We start from the raw sequence: 8,784 nt of genomic DNA on the forward strand, positions 1-8,784 counted from the left end.
CCAAAAGGCACATTTAGAGAATTTTGCGTATAGCTTCTCTCGTCTAAGGGTTTCTAACACTTCTTGTAAGTGATGTGCGTGTTCAGCTTCACCTTTCGAATATACCAATATATCATCGATAAACACGATGACCGACTTATCCAGCATTGGCTTGCAAACCCGGTTCATGAGGTCCATGAAAGCCGCGGGTGCGTTTGTTAGCCCGAATGACATCACGAGGAATTCGTAATGTCCGTATCTTGTGCGGAAAGCCGTTTTCGGCACATCTTCTTCTTTGACCTTTAGTTGGTGATACCCCGATCTAAGGTCAATTTTGGAAAACCAGTTCGCACCTTGTAGTTGGTCGAATAAATCATCTATCCTCGGAAGCGGGTATCGATTCTTTACCGTGAGTTTGTTTAACTCCCGGTAATCGATACACATGCGCATGCTCCCGTCTTTCTTTCTCACGAACAATACCGGTGCGCCCCAAGGAGACACACTCGGCCTTATAAATCCCTTGTTAAGCAAGTCTTGGATTTGGGACATCAACTCTTGTAATTCCGACGGTGCAAGTCGGTACGGGCTTTTGCTACGGGTTTCGCGCCCAGAATCAATTCGATCCCGAACTCTACTTCCCGTTCAGGCGGTATCCCCGGTAAATCTTCCGGAAAAACATCTTCATAATCTCGTACTACCGGTACATCTCCAATCTTTCGTGATTCTTTGTCGGGTTCATTAGCGTATATCATGAATGCCTTACATCACTACGTCAAAACTGGGCTTTAGCCACATTTTTTCCAAAATCGACCTGCCACATATCTGAATATATGTGTGGCTAAAGGTCGTTTATAATATTGTAAAACACTTTTAGCCACACATTTTATTTATTAATGTGACCATTGAATAACAGTTCAACACCTTTTGCCACACATTTTATTATTAATATGAAATTGTATAACACTTCAAAACCTTTAGCCACATTTTTAGTAAAAAATGTGACATTAACTAGCCATAACTCATAAGTGTGGCGAAATATGACCTATTTCCACAATATTTTTTTGATTCATGTGACGAAATACATCTTTTAGAAACCTTTAGTCACACTTATAATTAAAAATGTGACAATCACTAGCCACAGTCATAGCAGGCTTTTAATAATGTGACTAAAACATAATTTATATGGTCAGTTACGAAGTTACGAATTTGTGTGACCAAAGGTATCATTATTAGTCACTTATAATATTTATTTGTGGCTAAAAGAAAAATGCGACTATAACTATTCTTTGGTCACAGCCTAGTCGTTTTACGTGACCATCTAGTCATCCACCCTCCACGTGCAATTGGAACCCTAATCCATCACCTGCTACGATAAGTTCAACTTCATCGCTTATCCATTTTTGAGAAAATTTGGATAATATGCAATATCCACTGTTCATCAACATCGGTTGAAGCTCGTCTTGGTTTGGTAAGTTATTTACACCAAAACTTTGAGAAAATTAGGTTATAGAATTAGAAATCTTATAACTGAAATTACCGATTATGAATTTAGTTTTGTTCGTATTTGGTTTTGTAGGTTTTTCTGAATTTATTTTGGTCGTGAGTGGTCGAATTACTTTGACGTTTAAAAATTAGGGCTTGCAATTATGTAGATTTTTAATATGTGGTGTCGAGCATTCTGAATCTTTCCAGTATTATGATCTTGGGCTTCACATGTATATGATTGAAGATGAAGATATATATGAATCTTTATGTATTTCCTTGTTGTATATAGAACTGCGATTATTGTTGTAGTGTGATTTACTGATTTTGGATGTTCAACTTTTCTCTAGTCAACTTGTTGTCTGATGAAATGCCTCTTAATTAATGGTTTATTAGTTTGGATGTTAACGCCTGTAATGTGCAAATTATTCAATCTTATGTGGTTATGATAATGTTGAGATAGTGTTAAATTGTCTAGTTGTGGACATTCAATTTTTTTGTATTGGTTTTTAATAAATTCGAATGATATCTTGAATCTTGATGTGTGTATTACTATCAACTCAAGGCATGCTAATCATATTTAGTGATATCATTCAAAGAAATGACAATTTTCTTTTCTTTTCTATGTAGACCTGTGCAAAGTGTTGCAGCTGCTCAAACTTCAAAACTGCTTTAAGACCACCCGTAGGGGGGGGTTAGCATTTTTCTCAAAAAACGGCCAAACAGGCCTTGGGACCGCCCCCGGGAGCATTTTTCTTGAAAAAATGGGTGGGGCGTCCTATTTTAAACGCCTGCACTTGATTTTTTGGCCAATAAGACCGCTGCCAACACCTGCCCTTGATGTTTTGGCCAATAGTTTTAATTTGAAAAAAAATAATAATTGGGTATTGATTGGTTGGGGCATTATGGGGCATTATACCACTAGAACCGTTTTAAGATAATGCCCCATAATGCCCACCTGCTGACTGGACCGCCACATGGCACAAAACGCCAAAGGGTAGGGACATTATCTTCCCCTCCCACTACACATGTTCTTAGTTCAATAAACTCATTTAATTTAATGACTGAATCCAACTGTACCATATGAGGCAGTGCGTACAACCTTTTTTTATGATTTTTATATTATGTTACTATGGTTGACTTTTTTGACCCTGGTTTCCTGTTTATCTAAGTTATTATCAACATGGTCTTGTATGCTTGCAGGGTGTGCCAAGTTACTTTGGTAGCTGCTGTTTTTAATTTCAAGGTTTGTGATGTGACTAAGTGATGCAGATGTGATTTGTTTTGTCCTGAGGGTTCGAACCTTAGTAACATCGCCACGAGAATACTGTATTGGTAACAAGATCATTTGGTACATGTCCATTATTATCACTCTTTGCGTATTGTTTTATGAAAGCCTAACAATTTTTATTAGCAACAAAAACCCTGGGTAGCTGGGATCACCCAGCACACCTGCCTAGAGGAAACCCACAATCTCCAAAAACTACAACAGTACAACTACAAACATCTAGGTATAAATACCCCCAATCTCCTCTCTCCATTCTATAAACGAATTCCACTGTTTCTTTCGCACTTCACTCGTTTCAACTTATAAACGTATACATGATTCACCATCTTTGATCTTCCATTTCAGTTGGTTTTGCTACTGTTTCATTGATGGTCAAGAGAGTCGAAGCCATGTGAGAGTTCGAACCCACCACCAGCCAACTGTTGAAACTCCCGCTCGCTATTGTCCCTTTTGTGCCTGAAGATGTTGTTGTCTTTGTTGTTGGTGCCCTCTCCGGTGCTACTGCCAAAATAATTATTGCCCATCTTGACCGGATTAAACTCACCTTGCAGGTCCCAAATTCAAATTTAATCTAGAATTGTTGTGTTGTTTTAATGCTAGTTGTATGGTCCCCTTTACTCCACAAAAATGTAACCAAACCATAACCACAACTTCAAGATATTTTTGATGTTCTATATAGGTGTGAATGGTGCAAATGTGTCTGAAAGTATACTTTCAGTCAAATACTTTTTTAAATAATAAACTTTTAAAATTAAGTTGGTATATTGTATTAAAAGAAACCATTTTTTTTACTGAAAGTAGGTTTTTTTACATGCAGTTTATCATTTGATGAAGTTGCAAATTATAACTTTATTTCAGCAGTCCAAGGTTTGGGTATGTTTATAGAGCTGGTTTTCAATTTGATACAGGGATTATGCTTTTGCAATGTTATAAGAGGTTGGTTGTTGTTATGGCTGGTGAGTTAAATATGTTGGGGGAGGAGTATGATTATTGGCATGAAGTTGCTGCTTAGAATGAATATTTAAGCATGGGTTCGGTTTGGCTTGGTTTGGTTTTAGTTTCCAACGGTTCAGTTTCGGAATCAAACCGTAAACACCCCTAGTGGGTATGGTTAGTTGTATTGGTTGGATGTGCTAAAAGGTTGCTGATTGGGGCTGCTATGGGGGAATAGAGGTCAAGACTACTAGGAAGTTTGAAGAGAAGATTTATCTCTTATAAGTTCGGTTAATTTTTTTTATTATTGTTTGTTTCTCTGTTTGGGTGCTTTTAAGAGGTTAATGATTCCAGTTCTACCCCTCTTGTAAGGTAAAAAGAATGTAGCATATCGTCCAATTTTTTATGAATGGGCCGTTTGGGTTGTATTCTTTTCTAACGGGTCATATGTATTCTTTGTGTAGCGTGTATTATTTTATTTTATTATAAACAAAAATCAAACACGTGTATTATTTTTTTTATTATTATTCATGTTGATTTTGAAAACTTTATTCAATTTGTTGGATTCATTGATACCAGTTGACTTTAAAAAGTCAAGAATGTACATTCAAGTAGGGATGAGCGTGGTATTGGTACCGGTACCGAAAATACCGATACCGAAATTCGCCAAAACTAGGTACCGGTACAGAAATATTCGGTACGGGACCGACATTTGAAGGTAAAATTCGGTATTTTACCGGAGCCATACCCAACCGGTACTGATACCGAAAAAGACAAAAAGTGGGTACCGGCATCGAAAAAATTCGGTATGAAAAATTCGGTACCGGTTCCCAGTACCAAATGCTCATCCCTACATTCAAGGGTAATAGAATGCAGTTGACGTTGAAAAGTCAGGAATCTCATAACTTTGACAAACGTTGGTGTTGCTAATGTTATGATCTGCTCATAATATTTGTATGAATTTTGGTGGTTGCTATCAAGTTCTAAGTTCATTGACTTTATTAAAAGTCAAATATAATACTTATGAATATGAAATCAAACATGACAGAAGTTAATGATCTTAGATATCCCCACATATGAATTCTCAAACTGTACTTGTTGGGTCGCCACGCGAGAGTCGGGTTGTTCAAAAACCTCAGGCTCGGAGTTTGCTCGAAAAAAAAATAAAACTCAACTCGGTTTTAAATGATCCAAGTCACTCAGCTTGGTTTGTAAATTAGTTAGGCCCCTTAGCTTGACTTGTAAACGAGTCGAGCCCCAACCAAGGTAGGTTTGGTTCGTTTCGTGGCTCGCTCGTTTGGCTCATTTAAATTAAACTTCACATGCGCGTGTATATATATTATTAAACAATGGTGTTTAGTGAGTAATAATGTTATATTTTATGGAAAGAAATAGATTGTTAAGCTATAGTTTTAATTTGTAATAATGAATTAAAAAAATATAGATTAAGGTAACCCGCTTTCGTCTCTTGATCGTCTTTTTAGTTTGCCCAAAATTAGTTTTCATGAGGAAACCCCATAAATATGGGAAAACCCCCTTGTGTGAATCGAACCCAGGACCTAATGGTTTCTAAGTCTTATCCCACCCAAAGTTGTCACTAGGCTACAATGTCATGTGCATATCATACATGTCTTAATCAACCATATTGGGCCTTAATATATCACAATGGACAATAATAGATCGTACATGTCATAATGGACTATGTTGGGTCATAGTGGATCACAATGGACAATAATAGATCATGCATGTCTTGATGGACCATATCAGATCTTAATCGATCACAATGGACAATATTACACCCTGCATGTCTTCATAGATCATATTGGATTATTAGGCCTTAATGGATCACAATGACCAATAGTGGATCATACATGTCTTAATGGACCATATTGGGCCTAAATGAATCATAATGACTAATAGTAGATCATACATGTCTTAATGGAGCATATGATGCCTTAATGGATCACAATGGACAATATTAGATCATACATGTCTTATTGGACCATATTGGGCCTTAATGGATCATAATGGCCAATAGTAGACCATACATGTCCTAATGGACCATATTGGGCCTTAATGGATCACATGTTGGGCCTTAATGGATCATGATGGCCAATAGTAGATCATACATGTCCTAATGGACCATATTGGGTCTTAATGGACCATATTGAGTCTTAATGGACTATATTGAGTTTTAATGGATCACAGTAGCCAATAATGGATCATACATGTCTTAACAAACTATATCAGCAGACTAAAAAACATACGACTTTTAGTAAGGGTTCAGACGAGCTGAGTCAAGCTCGACTAGGCTCGAGCTCAAGCTTGTTTAACTTATGAAGGTTGGAGCTCGGCTTGATTTGTGCTTAGTTTTTAGGCTCGAGCTCGGCTCATAAATAGTTTTTCAAGCTTGTGCTCAGCTCAGGCTCAGAGCTCGGGCTCGGCTTGTTTAATATTATTAATTAATAAAAATGTATATATAATATAGTTTTTAGAATATTATAAATGCTATTTAATATTATTTTAATATAATTAAAATTTAAATAAATAGTGAGCTCGTGGTTTTTTCCTAAATGTGCTTGTTTTTGGGCTCGGGCTAAGGCTCGAGCTCGTTTAAACACGACTAATTTTGAGTTTTTTTAGTCGAAATTGACTAAGTCACGAGTAGCTCGACTCATTTATACACTTGTGCCTTAACTATTATTTGTCACGGTGTCACCTATGCCTTAAACTATTATTTGTCTATGCTCATATGGCATTTATTTACCCGAAAATTCATTTCCCACCTCCCAAAATCAATCTAAATTTTCATTTCCCTACCCAAAAATTCATTTCCCTCCTACCGAAATCAATATGAATTTTTATTTCCCTCCTACAAGATTCATTTCCCCCAATCAATTCAAATGAAAGACCCAAGCTTCCTTTTACATACTCAACCTTTGAACCGCAACCCTAATCCCTAACAATCAAGGATGATGATGGTGGTTATGACAGTGGTTCTGGTTGTAATGTTACAGTGACTAATGTTTAGATCGAAGGTGATGGTGTCGTGAAGGAGGGTGTGCGGGAGAGGTGGTTGTTGACGGTGGGTAAGAGCTGTGGAGGTTTTCGTCAACTTCCTCTATTCCATTCGGTTAGTCTTGAACACATGCAGTGATTCTATTTAGTTTAGTCTCAGTTAGAACCTATAACTACTTGTTGATAGAGTGGATATATTTATATAGTTGGTGTTTGTTGTTTTTAATTATTAGTTTAGTCTTATAAGTTATAAGGTGTTTTATTTCTTATTTTTCTACAAATTTGAGCCCTAATTATTTTCTGCCATGTAATGGAACTGGCAGATTGGTATTTTTCTACATGTTTCAGCCCTAATCATTTAGAGGAGCCATGGTGATTAGGGTATTAGCTGCATCTAGTAGTTAAAATTTTAAGAAATTTCACATTGGATATCAGCTAATGTAATTAAGTTCTTGAAAAAACTTGTTATTAGCATCCTACCAACGAGACAAAGAAGCAAAAAGGCAGAAAATATGGAGAAGCGTATGCAGACCGAGTGTAAGGAGTGTAATGATGCAATGTTAAGGAGAAAAATGTAATTATAACCAGTTCTGGTTCTTTTCCAAAAAACAAAATGTATTTGCTACTTTTCAGAATTAATTCTGGTTTATAATCTTATCTTTCAGGGATTCGCCTTTGCCTGAGACAAGGGGCGTATGCCTTTCTGAAGAGCTGACCGTTGCAACTGTACGCCTTTTAAAAACTTAATAGTTGATAGAATGATACTTGTTATTTGTTACTTCGCTTTTACGTATTAATTAGATTATATTTGTATAATTTTATTGCCTTTCTGAAGAGCTGACCAAGAATCGATGGCAGTTGGTTTGTTGGAATGAGAACTCTGCATCATAGTTTTTGCAGCACTATCAAGTCAAAAAGGAGTGAGTTCATAGACATGAAGAAAACAACCTATAAATAGTTTTAGTTTATGTGTGTTGTCATTTCTTTTTTCAACTTTTGTAGATAGATTTTATTAGAGGTTTTTTATTAGTCTTAAGTTGAAAACTTATGTATCAATTTTGTTTTATTATTGTTAATATAATTTGGTTTTAGGTTTTTCTCATGTTTACAAATGTTTTTATTTTACAAAAAAAAATGGCTAATTACACGAAAATGGCCATATAGAACCACAATAAATACGTGTAGCCAAAGCTTAAACAATAGTCACACTTAAAATTACTAAAGGTCGTGTGGCTATATATAACCATTAGTCACACCATGGTCATTTTATTTTTTTGATATGACAGAATATTAGCAAACGTCATAGGTAAAAAAATACTGTGTGACCAAATGTTACACAATAGCCACACTTAAAAATAAAAAAAATTCATGTGGCTTTACATATTTTTTAGCCACGCCATCCTTATTTTGTTTTTTATGTGACAGAATATTAGCATACGTAATGGACAAAATGAATATGTGTGACCAAATGTTAGATGGTAGCCACACTTAAATTATAAAGTTTCATGTGGCTTTACATAATCATTAGCCACATTATCGTTACATTATTTTTCTATGTGACGGAATGATAGCAAACGCCATGAGAAAAGTAAATTATATGTGACCAAAGGTTAGCCATTAGCCACACTTGAAAACACAAAACTTTATGTGGCTTTATATAAACATTAGCCACACTATGGTCACTTTTTTTTTCTTGTGTGACAGAATGATAACAAACGTCATGTGAAAAAAAAAAGAATGTGTGACCAAAGGTTAAACAATAGCCACATTTAAAATTACAAAACTTTATGTGTGACTAAAGGTTAGACAATAGTCACATTCAAAATTACAAAGTTGTTTTGTGTGTCTAGAAAATAGTTTTTAGCCACACTTATAGTAAACTCATGTGACTAAATAATAAAACGACCACACTTATAGTAAGTTCATGTGGCCGTTGTTACCATTTAGTCACACTTAATGAACGAAATGCTTGATTACAACAACTTTTTTTGCCACATTTTTTAATTGATGTGACTAAATCAAACTTTTATGTGACTATACGATAGAAACGGACACACTTACAATAAATTCATGTGGCTGTTGCT

At 35.7% G+C, this 8,784-nt stretch overlaps 2 long non-coding RNA genes across 7 annotated transcripts; both read left to right on the top strand.

Annotated features, from left to right (window-relative positions):
• Positions 1 to 1,186: 1,186 nt before the first annotated feature.
• LOC110890548 lies at positions 1,187 to 4,231 on the top strand. 5 transcript variants are annotated; one of them, XR_004871653.1, is made up of 5 exons: positions 1,256 to 1,447; positions 2,092 to 2,229; positions 2,665 to 2,972; positions 3,095 to 3,300; positions 3,658 to 4,231. It is a non-coding gene; the product is annotated as an uncharacterized LOC110890548 (long non-coding RNA). The 5 variants fall into 5 exon arrangements; XR_004871654.1 differs by having other exon boundaries at positions 2,092 to 2,155; XR_002564561.2 differs by having other exon boundaries at positions 3,567 to 4,206.
• Positions 4,232 to 6,438: 2,207 nt separating this feature from the next.
• Positions 6,439 to 7,741, top strand: LOC110892147. 2 transcript variants are annotated; one of them, XR_002565868.2, is made up of 4 exons: positions 6,439 to 6,815; positions 7,173 to 7,274; positions 7,366 to 7,426; positions 7,536 to 7,741. It is a non-coding gene; the product is annotated as an uncharacterized LOC110892147 (long non-coding RNA). The 2 variants fall into 2 exon arrangements; XR_002565867.2 differs by having other exon boundaries at positions 6,442 to 6,815; positions 7,366 to 7,741.
• Positions 7,742 to 8,784: the final 1,043 nt, after the last annotated feature.

Source organism: Helianthus annuus, chromosome 11, assembly GCF_002127325.2.
Source record: "Helianthus annuus cultivar XRQ/B chromosome 11, HanXRQr2.0-SUNRISE, whole genome shotgun sequence".
NCBI lineage: Eukaryota > Viridiplantae > Streptophyta > Magnoliopsida > Asterales > Asteraceae > Helianthus > Helianthus annuus.